The 15,114-nt window shown below is 44.0% G+C and overlaps 1 protein-coding gene across 18 annotated transcripts in view; it reads left to right on the top strand.

Moving 5' to 3' along the window:
- DOCK9 (dedicator of cytokinesis 9) overlaps positions 1 to 15,114 on the top strand; it is a 382,898-nt gene that overhangs the window by 204,675 nt on the left and 163,109 nt on the right. The gene's annotated exons all lie outside the window — the stretch shown is intronic.

The following is a 15,114-nucleotide window of genomic DNA, read 5'->3' as shown; positions in this document are numbered from 1 at the left end:
TTGGATAAATTCAAGTGCTTCGGTAGACTTTGTAAGGGAGGAATGTGAAAAATGGTTTTGTTATCACCAGTGAGTAGGTTGTGCTTCTCTCTCGGAATTTCTTTAGTACAATAAAGGCACATAATTTTTTAAGCAAACTGCAAAAAACCACCAACATGCCCTGTGGTGGGGACAATTGAGCCTTTCAAATGATCTGTTAAAGGGATTGTTAAACTTGTACTTAGCAATTTTATATAGTGATTTTTTTTTTTTTAACACGGAGGTTCATTTGCTGTTATAAAGTGTTTGGTTAATGAACTTAATTTTCAATTAATGTCTTTAAGAATCTGAACTTAAACTTCTCTGTAATGGATTTGATTTGAATTAAATTGCCTTTGACCTGTGAGACTGCCTTATATTGTATTGCCTTCAAAATTATGTTGCTAACCACGAACTGAGAAAGTCAGTAAAGTGTGATGGGCTTTTTCACTGTAGGCTTTCATCTGAGAGATTTAGGCCCCCCTCCCCGCTCCCAGCATTGTTTAGAGATGTTATTCGTTATCTTGGATTCCTTTCTGCTAGCACAATAGTTCATTTATCCATTGAGAAGCTTGAGCAGCTTTCATGCAGTAATAGATTTAACCGGTTAAAGCTCCCAGCTGATGTCGCTTATGATTTCTTGGAGGAAGTTGTGTGGTTTGGGTTCCCTTGTGAATATTCTTAAAAATCTTTTGTCAGTGATTCTCCAGATGTGTAGAAATATTTGCCCAGAGGATTAAATACACTGTAGAAAGATGCTCTGTGATTTTTTTTTTTTATACCACCCAAGTGACTTTAAAAAAACTTGCTTCTCTTTCTTGTGCTCAAAAAACCAGCCGCTTATGTCCCAGTTATTTGTTTAGGTCAAATCTCACTCCAGGCAGTTCCACGGGGAGTACGTTTTCCACTGTAATGGATAAGGCTGTGCTGGCTGCAGCTGCACCTGGTGGGAGTGCTTGTGGGGACCCAGAAGCTTCTGGCAGCATGGAGAGCTCTGGCCCGTGCACCTGCAGAGAGAGGTGTGAGGGAGGGGGGAGGCAACAGTGATACAACAAGAAGCTTTTTCTTATCTGATGGTGTTTCTCTTATTCCATTGGGGTAACTAAGCAAGATAAAAAGAGCTACTACCAGATAAGAGAAGCAAGGATATTTAAGCAGAGCCTCTGCCCAGGGCAGATCTCCTTACCTGTGATTCTCACTACCCACAACAAATGAGAATTCATCACACTGCTCGGAATACAGCTTTTCTCCAAGATGATTTTTTAAAAGTATGCCAGCACAGCCATGAGATCTGTGTGTTGCAGTGCTGTTCGTTACTATTATGTTAGTTAGCCCATGTGCCTGTTGAGAATCCCCAAGTCTGTAATGTTTACATGTAAGTAACTTACTTTGAAATCAAGTTTTGGCTGGTTTTAGTTATGTACACAATCACTCCTTGGGGAAAATATTACATAGTTTAGAAAGCCAAACAAGTAATTAATGCATATAATTAGAAATATGAATAGTGTAAAATAGGGAAATGTAAAGTGCCCTTACCTTTAATTTCCAAAAGTGCCCGCCATTTATTATTTGGTGTATAACTTTCTCCAAACTTTCTCATGTGCACATAAAAATATAACTTACTGTGTGTGTTTGGAAGATGCATAGTACTATAAATTTATGCATTAATTTTCTCCCAGAACATATCAAGAACATCTTTCTTTGTCACCACGTATAGATTTATGCCATCCTTTTTAATGGCTGTACCATAATTTGATTCCGTTTGTTTCCAATTCTTTGCCATTAGTGCAATGTATAATCATTGAGAAATGGCTTTGTGGGCTGTGAGTGACTAACAGTGAATGTACTAGTAAACGTATCTGAAAGCACTTATGCTGGACAGAAGTACTTTTTCTGTAAAACCTCTATCAGAAGTCAGTGTTTCTTTCCCCTCTGCCAGGGCAACAGTTAAGTTTCCCCTAGCAGTGGCTACTTGTTCCATGCTAGGTAAACATATACTTTCTAAGAGAAGTATATGTTTGGACATGACAGATTTTCAGAGGCTGCAAGGTTCAACTTACAGGCACCTATGCAGGTAGGTCATGTCCCTTCACTGTGACAATAAACAGGAGGAAGTACATGGTGAATTTTCCCCATTCCTCTCCAGGCTCACTGCCAACCCTATAGAAAAATGACTTTGTGGGTTGTGAATGACTAATAGGGGAACAATCAGGATATTCTTGATGTCTACAAGTTAGTTACCCCACTGAATTTGAATACCTATTTTTGCCCCCCAAACTCTAACGTAATTCCTGGAAATAATTTATTCTAATTGTTACAGCTCAACAATTTAGAGGAAAAGGGTGTGGCCTCAGAGAGTCAGAACTGGCTGGGGTATATGTCCTGTGTGTTGCCTTTGCATTGGGTTACTTTCAAGAGGCAGGTGAGGACTGCAGCACAGGTCTTATTTTGCGAATTTTGAAGGTTGTAAGATGTGAACATGGAGAGAGCTGCGTTTTCACGTGTTAGGTATACTCCTTAGGTATTTTTAAAGAAGTATCTTTTCAGAAACACCTTTTCTATTTTTGATATTTTTTTTTTTAAAAAAACAGCAATCAGAACTTTATTTATTGGCCTCGCCACGTGGCCCGGTATTGAACCAGTGCCCCCCTGCGGTGGAAGTGCAGAGTCCTAACCACTGGACTGCCAGGGGATTCCCAATTCTTGATAATTTTCTGGAATCTTCAAGTGTTAAACACTGAATCTGAGTTCTTATTTTAACATTTTAAAGAACAAATGATTAGCTAAATGACCACATGAGAAAGGAGCATGTGTACCAGTGTAGAAAGGAGTAGGAGACTGGGCTGCTGGTTGGACAAGTCAGTGCAGTACCTGGAGAAACCTTTTCTCCCTCAAGTTCTATTTACTCTAGAAATAGCAGAAACGAATTAAGGTACAAACCCTGAAGGCTAAGCTTATGGGTAATGATCATGTTGTCAATATCCTATAAGACTTCAGAGTACTGAAGTTTTTCTGCATCTCCATAGAAGTCTTTAGAAATAATTAATTATATTATGTGGACGATACTTAATATGTAGTTTCTTTTTTTTTTTTTTTTTTTTAATATTGAGTGGTAAAGGAAGGAAGTTCCTTCAAGCTCTGTGTAATGACATATTCCCAGGTGACAAACAACAGGACATTTTACTGATTCAGAGCCATAAACCTTCACTATGCTCTTTGGTTTTCCCCTTCATTTGTTTATTTGTTTGTTCATTCAGCCACATTTATAAGTACTGAGGTTTGCCAAACATACTGGGTAGTGCGTTGGGATACAGGGGTGAGTGAGATACATGCTCCCTCTCCTCAGGCAGCAAGGTCTGGGGAATGAGGGGCTTCCTTCCTCAGAAATGCTTTTCACGTGGTAGTTTTTAGGCACAGTGAGTGTTGATCTCACCCATCCTTTTCCACTTAGGCAGAAAACACCTAAATCATCATCAGCTCCAGCAAGGACACATTCTATTTTTTAGCACCTAAAGCAGGCCTAGTCTTGCTTTACTGAAGGCATAGGGACCTCTGTTCACATGAATAGTCTGTGTGATTGAGGCCCAGCTGTTGCACCGTATTTTGTGGAGCAGTTGGTGGAAGGAATCTTTGGGAAGTGCATGCTTCTCTTGCCCCAGAGAAGGTGCTTCCACAGCTCGTGTCAGTGCCTCATTACAGCGCGGAGCCACTCATGTCTTCTGGGAGGCTTGCTCGTACAGAGCATAAAAATCCACCCAGCCCCGGTGAGTTTCTTTTCTCATGCCTGTCATCATTGTGGAGGCAGAGTGGCTGGTCACTGTTTTTTTATAACAAGGTAATGGCAATTGCTTTCTTTCTTTCTTTCTTTCTTTTTCTGCTGTAAGGATAAAAATAGAAAATATTTATATAGTGTCTTGTTTTGTGTCAGACACTGTTTTAAACCTCTTTAAACATTATTTCAGCTAGTCCTCCCAATTCCAGGAGGCAGGTACTGTTATTATTAGTCTTTTTACAGATGAGAAGACTGAGCACAGAGATGTTAGGTAACCTGCACAAAGTCATACATTTAGGAAGTGACAGAGCCTGGGTTTTAAGCTGCCAGTCAGGTTTTCCAGAACCCATAACTGAACACATATGTATGATTCATTAACAAAAATGAGTGTATTCCTTATGCTTGACATTGGGATTATAAAGATGGAAAAGAGGGGTTCAAAGTTCTCTGTCCTTAAAAATTTTTTTTAATTGTTAGAGGAAGGCCAATTTCAAAGTGACAGAACAACGGCAGTTGAATAGCTCGGAAAAATAAAGAGGAGGATGGTCATGCCTGAGGAAGTTGGAAACGTGAACAAGATGGGGTTGGGAGTTACGTCACTTTCCTTTTGAGTGTCCCCTTTTATCATCTTCCCGGAAAGTTATACAGGAGCACAGATTGGTGGAATGTCTGACAGTCTGGAGACATCTTATTTTCCTCCCTAGATTTTTTTTTTTTTTAAACTGATTTACAGCACGATCCAGGATAACCCTGAAATGTTTATTCCCTAATCAGTAGAATAGGCACCGTGGTCCCCATAGTGTTTAGAGGAGGCTGCCACTTGCCCAGTGTGCTCTACCCTTTGACAGGTAGTGGCTAAATACAAGATAGCAGAACTATGTCACAGGCAGTGGGTGGTGTTGGGTGGTCTCAGAGAAAGCACTTTGGAGACCAGATTCAGGTTTGGTCTGGAATCTGCCTTTCAATCTCTGAGGATGACTACCCTTCCCTCCCCAACTCCGTGCCAGCCCGGCCCTGGCTTTAGTACTTTTCTCGTCTGTAAAATGAGAAGTGTGTAGTAAATAATCTCGAAGGTCTCTTCTGGGGCTAAAGCTCTGTATTTCAGGGTCATTAGCTTTGGTCCCATAATAACCCGTGATGGAGTCAGATCCAGATCCTAGAGTTTCAGTTTCAGGTTCTAAGCTTAGTTTATCCAAAATCGTTTGGGTTTTGAGTTGTAGGAGCTGTAAAACAGGGGATACTGGATTTCCACCCAATGTAATGAATAAGATGAGTGCAGTGGGTTGGCAAACCTAGAAATAAATAGAAGTGGTAGCAAATTTGCAGTTACCAGGGATTACTGTACAAGAGAGGCAGGAAGACCTGACTTGAGCCTACAGATGACACGACTGAGTATAATTTTTAGAAACAAGAAGACTTGGAAATTATAGTTTATCCTCAACTTTCCAGAAGTTTGAAATATCCCTGTAATGTGATACATACAGCTCTTCCGAAGTTGCTCTTAGAGTACCGTTTTGAGGCTTCAGAAGTTTTTAGTGCTCGCTTTCCAGACAAGTGTACGTGCCGCTTACTAGTGGGTCTCTGAGTGCTCTGCCGGGTGCTTGGGGAAGAGCCAGTCTGAAATTCTGTTTTGGGATCTCCTTCATGGAGAGCCGTCACTACTAAGGGAGAAACAGAAGTTAGTGGTGCCAAGGGCCCTGCGCTCACAGTCAGGAGTCCTGGGTCCTGTGTCTTCTAAACATTCGACATTTCTAAGCTGAGATTGTGTTTCTGTCAGACGGAGGTAGTCGTGATGTCTGTCCTCCAGACTCCTCATCTCCGAGGGTTGTCTGGCTGCCCTGGTCAACTTACTGCATTCAGTCTTTTCTTATTTCGAGCCATGCTCCAAAGTGCCACCAGACCAATCTTTCCAAAACGCAGATACGGTTATTAATTTCCTCCCTAAACCCCTCCCCTGACTTGCCTTTACAGAGAAGGCAAAGCACGGCCCACTTGACCCTCAGAAGTTGGCCCTGAACTTGCTTGCAGGTCTCCCTCATCTACTGCACTTTACAAAATGCATCCTGACCCAGGCCCTGTATTCTTCAACAGGGGGTGCTTTCACACCCGGGCACAGTGCTTCTTTTGCCTGGCGTGGCTTCACTGCCCGACAATTCTCCTTCATCCTTCAAGTCCCGGTCACATGCCAGCTCCTCCAAGAAGCTTTTAAAACTCTCTCCCCACATCTTCCCATGGACTCTGTTCTCCGTGGCCCATCATGGCATCATTATTCTAGCGTGTTAGGTTATTATGCATCTCTGCTGTGTTGTAGCTAAGGCTTGTACTCTAGTCTCCCTCACTAATGCGGGGGCTTCTGCCCCACAGGAACCATGGTTTTCTTTGTATTGTCTCTGCCATAATGTCAAAGCTCCCCCCGCCTTTTTTTTCTTTTCTTCTCAGCATCACTTTTGCAGGATGCGAAGAACAGGTTGCAGAAAGGGCTTCTGGGGGAGACGGGATCTGAGGATCATTCTCCCTCTTCATTCTTCCCTCTTCCACCTTCATCACTTTAGCCACTAATATTCAAATACGTTGAAATGCCAAAAAGTAAAAAAGGATGCACCTAGAGGAGCCTGCTTGACTAAATGTGATGTGGGTATTGTGCCCCCAAACTCTCCTTTGCTTCTGTTATTTTTGATCTAAATTAAAATGTTAGCTAACACTTTGTGACTTGAGGACACAAGTGCAAACTTAGGTGACCAGGGTCAAAACTCTTCTATTTCTTCCTCTTAGCCAGCACCCTTTCCATGTGAGTACTACTTCTTCTCATCAGCCACACCTGAAACTGTAACATCACCTTTAATGGTTGTAGGACATTTGGAAAAAATCATTGTGTGACCTTATTACCAGAATCCCAGTAAATTGATTATATGTGGAAAGGGTAGTGGAGACCTACAAGATGTAGGGCAAAGAAGACCACTCTTCCTGGGGGGGAAGAAAGGAAAGCGGGGCCTGTTAGCAACACTGAGCAATGTAGGTCACCTGCTTTACTTGACCAAGACTCGACCTGTTTTGTCCCTAATAGGGTAGTTTTTCCCAAATTTGTCTTGTGTCCAAGTGAAAATTTCAGGAAGTGGTCTGTCCTTTGTTTTGCCATGAAGTATTAAAAATTACCTGTGTGTTAAAAAAAACATATGTTTCATACAGTCTATAATTGTGCTGTCTAATAGAACTATATAGCATGAGCCACATATGTAATTTTAAATTTTCTTATAGCCAAATTAAAGTAAAATCGATAGGTGTAATTGATTTTAGTAATATAGTTTTAACCCAATATTTCCAAAAGTATCATCATTTTAGCATTTAATCCTTATAAAATATCAAGGCATTACACATTCTTTTATTCATACTAAGTGTTTGTAAATTTGGTGTCTATTTTACACCTGTAACACATCTGAATTCAGGATAGTCACATGCGGCTAGTAGCTACTGTAGTGAACGGTGCAGGTCTATAACCTTACATATTCCATAGCAGAAACACTTCAAACCAGAAAGTGGTCATTTTGGTGGGTGAGTCATTGGATGGGGTGGGGAGGAAATGCATGATTTAAGTTTAAGGTTGGGTTTTCCTTGTGAAGATCATGTCCTTGAAGTATTTGGAGGTAATGTAAATGAGGTTCTACCTGATGGCATTAAAACCTCACATTCAAACCTGATTCTTCAGGAAGATTTAATATTTTGGAGTATGATTTGTAATGTACTTGATATGGAAAATGAATATCCCTCAGGAAAGGACTCTGCCTTTTCTCTCTCCCCCGTGAGATCATGGAGCCTGGGCAGTTCAGTGTAGCTTACGTTTCCAGGTCTCAGAGCAGGGCAGAAAGCCTCAGATTTCTGTCCTTGCTGGAGGTGTGCAGGCTGAAGCATCACAGTGTAGAGCAGTGTTGTGCATTTCTCATACAAAGAGAAGTGGAAGCATTTAGGGGGGCGCTTCCTGTTCTGGAACTCTGAAATTCCATCACGTGTCTTGCTAGTGGGTGATGGGAAAGGTCCTGGGCTTGGGGCCTGGAGACCCACGGGTCACCATCTGTGAGACCTTTGTTAATTCATGTAACCCCTCTGAGCTTCAGTTTCCGCATTTGTGAAATGGTGATGATACAACCATAAGAAATTTGGGGAGGTTTAAAGAGAAGATATACGTGTGATCCAGCAAAGGCATGTTTATGTTGTAGGGACTAAAATTCTCCTGTATCTGAATGACACTTAACTATGTATGATCCCCGTGACCACCATTTGGTGAGGTCCTGCTCTGTACCAGGCACTGTATATTGAAACCCTTCAATAACCTTGTGATAAAGATAAGAGAAATTGGTACTTTTCCCATTTTCAGATGTGGATATGGAGATTTAGTAACTTGTCTTAAGGCCACATAGCAAACAAGGAGTCAAGCTAAGATTATTTTTTTTCTTTCTTTTTTTAGAAAGCTCCCTTATGTATGTATGTATGTATGTATTTTTGACTGCATTGGGTCTTCATTGCTGTGCACGGGCTTTCTCTAGTTGCGGTGAGCGGGGACTACTCTTCGTTGCGGCGTGCAGCCTTTCATTGCGGTGGCTTCTCTTGTTGCGGAGCATGAGTTGTAGGCGTATGGGCTTCAGTAGTTGTGGCTCGCAGGCTCTGGGCCCGTGGGCTCAGTAGTAGTGGCGCACGAGCTTAGTTGCTCCACAGCACATGGGATCTTCCCGGACCAAGGCTTGAACCCGTGTCGCCTGCATTGGCAGGCGGATTCTTAAGCACTGTGCCACCAGGGAAGTCCCTCAAGATAGGATTAAAAAAAAATACTTTTTAATATGAAATTCTCAAACACACACAAAGCTAGGTAGACTAGTAGAGTAGTTCTCTAACTTGGGTGGCGTCACAGTCACACACAGATCACAATCAGATTGCAGGAACCCACCCCCAGAATTTCTGATTCAGTGGGTCTGGGGTGAATGTGCATGTCTAAAAAGTTCCAGGCGATGCTGATGCTGCTGGTCTGGGACCATGCTTTGAGAAACACTGGACTGATATAAGGAATCCCCATCCCCCTGTCGCCACCTGCAACAGTAGTAAATATTTTGGGGACCAGGACTTCAATCCTAACTCCCCACACCTGCCCTTGGTGGTCTCTGAACTGCCTTTCTGGTGATGACATGCTCAGAAGCTCCTGTGAACCAGAAATGTGTTATGAATTCCATCCCCCACCACCAATATTTTCAGATAAGTAGCTTAAAGTAGGTTGTTTGGAAATCTGACTCAATCTGGCTTTGCGAGCCCTTTAGCCTAGTTACTTAACCTCTTTATTTCCGTTTCGAAAATAACTTTTATCGACATAGGAAGAATTAAAAATTTCAGGCCATAATGCTAAAAAAAAGGGGAGGGAAATTATTAGTTGGAACAGAGTCTGTAGTATAGATTTAAGATAGAATTATTTAGGCACCTACCATGGTGCATCTCTTTCTCTTTTGCTTTCATCATCACTTTGCACATGTGAAAAAATGGCAGCCAGAATTAGTCGCTGGGGTGGATGTGTGTGTGAGAGATGCTTGCAGAGCTGTCCCTCAGGCTCTCCGCCTGTTCTCTCTCTCCTCCTCACACCCTTCTTTACCCCTGTTTGGCTCATGCCCTGTGTCAGGATAGAAAGAAGACACTTGAGGTGCTGTCTGCAAGGGTGGTCCCTCCTCCACTCAGTTCTCTCCTTGTGCTCCAGAGGCACAGGGCATAGAGGAAGCCCCCTAGATCCCTTGTTCTCTCTGGCAACCCCATTGAGCACAGCTGACTACATACAAGCAGTTGTGCAGGTTTTTGTTAACGGGTGTTATCACCTTCATTATTATCTCAATTCCCTTTCCATTTTCTAGATGCTATTGACTTGACAGTTTTTCATAGAGTCTTTAATTCTGCTCATTTTAGTAATAGGATAATAATTTTGGAAAACCACAGTTATTTATAAAAATGACAAATACAAAACCCAGGCACTTATCCTTCCATTAAATTGATTGATTTTGGGTGTCCAGGTATTGCTCATACTGACATGCCTGATTAAATAAAATCTCTCAGTGACAAGTTTTCTCATTTGAGTGCTCTTTTTAGTACTGTGTAAAAAGGGAATTCAGCATCTTATCAGTGTTTATAATATAAAAAACTATATTCACAAGTGTGTTATTCTTGGTGTTAGTCTGTTCTGAGTGTAACACCACATTTCAGCATGAGAAACATATTTAGATGTGTACAAGTCTGGTGTTCATTATGCATTCTTCTAGACATTCTCTGGTTCATCAGCTGTTATGGTTTAATGCTCAGGTTTGAGCTTTCTTCTCAGTCCAAGCTTAGATAGGGCTCCCTTTTTCCTCCACTTTTCTATAGCACGTGCTTGTGCATCAGTGAACCTGCAAAATTTTAAATGTAGAGGCTTAGAAGAAGAACAGGGACCAAGGAAGAGCATGGTCCGGGGGGTCAGGAGACCTGGCATTCAGGCCCAGCTTTGCCAGCAACTCTTTCTGGGACCTTAGGACAGTCACTTAACTCCCATCCATGCTCCCAGGTGTCTCTGTCTGTAAGACGAGAGGGCTAGAGCAGATAATCTCAGGTTCTGATGTTTGCACAATTGTAGTTCTAGTATTACTGAACCTCCTGCTCATTTTAAACATGCACGATTCTGAACAGCTGCTGAGACCACTGTTCCTACACACACTTCTCCACAGTCTGGAGAAGAGCATGTACTGCTGAAGGAGACTGTGATCATATGTTGGTTACCATGGTATCCTAAGCTCTAATGTCCTGGGTTAAGGGAAGAAGACCATGTGTATTACAAGGAGATGGGAGGCATTTTCCACGGCTGGAAGATGTATGGACGTAGTTTTATGTCTCTCAGTCTTCACCGGTTTGCTGGCTTCCTTAGGGACCTTCTCGACATGGCCCACCTGCCACTGTGGCCTCATCTTTCACCACAGGCTGTAGTCTAGGGGTGGCTTTGAGACATGTGGGTACCCCAGGTGAGCTAATCATTGGGACGACCTCAAACACAGGCTATTCATGGGACTTCCCTGGTGGTGCAGTGGTTGAGAATCCGCCTGCCAATGCTGGGGACATGGGTTCGAGCCCCGGTCCGGGAAGATCCCACGTGCCGCGGAGCAACCAAGTCCGTGCACCACAACTACTGAGCCTGTGCTCTGGAGCCCACGAGCCACAATTACTGAGCCCGCGTGCCACAATTGCTGAGCCTGCGTGCCGCAACTACTGAAGCCTGCGCACGTAGAGCCCGTGCTCCACAACAAGAGAAGCCACCACAATGAGAAGCCAGCACGCTGCAACTAGAGAAAGCCTGCGCTCAGCAGTGAAGACCCAACGCAGCCAAAAATAAACAAATAATCTTAAAAAAAACCCCAAACGACATGCTATTTAGATGTTTATTTTAGAGGGGGAACTGAGGGCTGCCTGGGGCAGACGTGAAACGGGACCCCTTGTGCAGAGCTGTTCGTCTCTGACTCCAGTGTTCCCACCTATTCAGAGAAACCAAGGCCCGGCAGGTAACTATCCATCGTTTCTTAAGCATATCCATTCCAGGAGTTCCGCTGCTGACCTCAGGCGGCTTGTCCATGTATTCTTTGCAGCCGCATCGAGTACCCTTTCAGAAAGGAGTTCTCGTAAACGTAGTTTTCTGCGTCACATTGGATTTCCAGTGATGCAGACACTGGTGCCCCAAGCCCTTGGCCAGCTGCCATCTGCTCCCTTCATGCAGCTCTGCCCAGCTATTCTGAACTGCCCGCTGCTTCCTGAACTCACCCTGCTCAGAGGGGATCGACCAGGCCCTGGAAGAGACTCCAGCAACTTCCTATTCATGACTTTGTGTTTTCTTTACCCCCTTCCCTCTTCGATTGTACAGATTTCAGGCCCCACAAAATCTGGTTCCATCCGTGAGTGCACTCCCTGGCTTCTCCATTTTCTCTGCCAGGAGTCCCCAGTCCACCCTGAATCCTGGCTGACTCGTTCAGCTCTTACACTCAGCTCTAACCGCCTCCTTTAGGAAGCACCCGCGTTGTTGGGCCCCTTTGCACACTGAGTGCCTGTGCTATGCCAGGTGCTGTTCAGGGACTGGACAAAGCAGAAATAATATAGACACAGTAAATAAAATAGAACTCTTTGCCCTCATGGAGCTTGTAATCTAACTGGAGTGGGAGGGGGAGGGGAGTCAGGTTCATTCTAGTGGGTCAGGTGCCACTCCTGGGTTCCCACTGCTGTCATTCTTCTTGGGACTGTTCACACATCCGCCTTCCCTCTGGAATTGTGAGCTTTCTCGGGTGGGGCCTGTGTCCTTTTTATCTCAGTGTCCCAAAGACCTGGCACAAGGCGCATGGATAGGCTCAGTGAAAATCTGTGGAGAGAAGGAACATGTAACTGCTGATAGCATTTGCACGTGAGGAAGGGGGGCAGCTGCTAATTTCCTGCACCCACCCTAATTATAGGAAGCTGAGGACTTTTCCTTCAAAGCTGACAACTTCAAGAAGTTCCCGGTGCGAGTATAGAGTGAGTGAGAGTTGTGTGCAAGACGGTAGTGCAGAAAGGCTCGGGGGCCAGGCTGATAAACATCTGGTTGCAGAAGCCCTCTCCTCCTTACTGCAGGCCGTGTCGTCCCCCTCTCCCCGGCGACAGTGCTGGGGTCCTGTTGGCAATGTTGAGAAGTGCACCATTTTGAAAATGGACTCAGTTCCATGAGGGATTTTTATCTCAGCTGGTCGAGTAGCTTTTATAGCTCTGCAGATAAATCAAGGAAGTCCTAAATTCTTTATAAGCAGAAGCGATGCATTTCTCATTTCTTAAAATAGGGTGCTCCAGGAGCTGCCATTTCCTTAGTTTGCTATTTCAAGAAGTGGCATTCAGGGTTTCAGCTCGTGTTAACATTTAATTACCAGGCGCACAAAGGCAAGAAATGACTAGAAAGTTCACAGGAAGCTATCGTGTCAGAGGGAAGAGCGGTAGAATCAGAAAGCCTTTTTGTGTAGCTCTTCCCATGGTTTTTGAGGCTTCATACATGTTTGGCCAACACTGAACTCATTTGTGGGTTGATGCTCTCCGGTTCTGCTGGATTCCAGGGGAATCTCATTTTCTTGGCGCTCAGAAGATCCCCTGGCTTCTGATGGCCTGTGGATCTGGAATTTCAATCTGCGTGGTTGTTGAGCAGCCAGACGCAGAGCAGCAAATGCTGTAGGAAGGGCTGAGTTCAGAGAGGCTCAGAGGGAGATGGACGGGAGGGCACGTGGATCACGCCCTTTGGCGCCCGTGAGAGCCACGTGATCACTGGAGGCTCGCCTGCTGCCCGCTGCTTTGACCAGCAGATGGGGACTGGTGGCCTTGGTGTCAGTGGCTCACCTGTGCCCATGATGTCCCTTGAGGTGGAGGTGCTTCTCCCCACCGTCTGGTCACATGGCCCTGGCCTCAGGCTGTTCCTGTGAGTCTCTTCCAAGGAAGCCAAGGCTTTGATTCTTTGATAGAAAACCGTGTGTGGGCCCCAGTGACTCTGCTCCATCTTCTGCCCTGCGGAAGCGCCACACAACCCTCGATGAGCAGCGTCCCTTGGGATTTACCACTCCCCCCTTCTCTCCTCCTCAGTGTAGATCCTGCTGATCTCATGGAGCTGCCCTCGTGGCGGGTAGGTCTAAAGTGCTTCTGTGTACACCCCGACCCCCAACTGTTCTCAGCCCTTCCTGACACGAACCTCATCAATACTCAGTTCAGTTTACAACGTAAGCGTCTATTCGGGTTTTCTTTGGGCTCAGTCCCTGAATTCCACTGTCACCTCTATTTATTATTATATATTAATAGTTTCCTCTGCATTCGGCCTTCTGTTTTTCCTTTTTTTGTGAGAGTCCCTGCCACTGTTGTCTGTTTAATATGTTCCTTGGAGGATAGAGGAAAGTTTTTGTAAACAGATTGGTGAAATTGAATGTATGTGTAGCACGCACTCAAAAACAAACAAAAAACTAAGATTACTGTCATGCAAGCAACATATTTAATAATAATAATAATGGTTACATTTATTGTGTGCCTACTGTTTGCCAGGCTGTGTCGAACATTAATTCAGTGAGGCCCAATGACAACCTCACGTAACTGCACAGCTCAGCTTTCTTAACCACTGTACTGTAGACTGCCTTCAACTCGATCAATATCTGTGTGGCATATATGGCCCTATCAGGGCAGATCCAGGTTTTCTGAGCAATGAAGCTTAGAATTTTGGGGTCTTTTAAGAAAAATAATTAAAAGTTTTAAATATAAAATTTATAAATACAAAATTTGGCCTGGAAGTGAATGTTTTAGAATTTGAGTTTAGAATAATTTAGAATTTGAAAAGAAGTCACAACAAATTACAAAATTTAAAAAGCCAAATTATCAACATCAGAAATACAGGAGAACACATTTTTATCAATGAGTCTCTTGGCACACCTCAGTAATAACTTTCTTCGCGGCATTTTTTGGCTTCATACTCCTGTTACCTCTCATATGATCACGATTTTGTATCATCATTCTGTGTGGCAAGAATAGGTCGTTCAGTCTTTGCTGTAGCAAGGTTAGTAGAACTTTGTATTTTATTAATCATAGCTTAGAAAAGTTTCTTCTAGCTCTGCAACATTTGGTAACATCACATAAGCTTTTAGGATTGGATAAACCTGTTAGGTTTCTTCTATACAGGAGCTGTGTGATTTGGGGGCATTCTCAGTTTGCACAATGACTAATCTCAAGCACCTCCTAGCATTTCTGGCCCAAGCACCTTGGGATGTGCCTATATTGCAGTATGGCCCCTGTGTTGCACCTCATATCGATTTGCCTGTATGACACTGGGTGGACCGACATAGTGGGCCATGTTCCTGTAAATCTTCCTATACCAGGATGCCAAGCAGCAGTTGAACTCAACAGGGACGTACGTGTATGGGTCCTGGAGAGGGGTCTGTGCAAGTGAGGGGCATTCAGCTGTCTTAATGACAGTCAATGTGTCTCTGGATCCTGGGCTAGATGCTGCGGGAGCACAGAGATAAGGAGGCCCGGCCCTGTCCCAAGGCACTAATAGTGGAGGAGATGAGCTGTCCATGGGTCATTTCAATGCAGGGCAGAAGGAACTGCACCCTAGCACTGCTACTAACCCAGATGCAGTGGTCAGAGACGGGACAGGCTGCCTTTTAATGGGTTGAGGTGGTGCCCCAGTTATATGGCCATGCACTGCATGCCCTGGGGCTAGAGCAACTACGCTTTAACTTTTTCGGCATCTCTGCCTCTGTCAGATTTGTTTTTTTAGAGGAAGGATTCTGCTGCTA

The sequence above is a fragment of the Phocoena sinus genome, chromosome 18 (assembly GCF_008692025.1).
Source record: "Phocoena sinus isolate mPhoSin1 chromosome 18, mPhoSin1.pri, whole genome shotgun sequence".
In the NCBI taxonomy this organism is placed as follows: domain Eukaryota; kingdom Metazoa; phylum Chordata; class Mammalia; order Artiodactyla; family Phocoenidae; genus Phocoena; species Phocoena sinus.
This window is presented reverse-complemented; position numbering and strand designations above follow the sequence as displayed.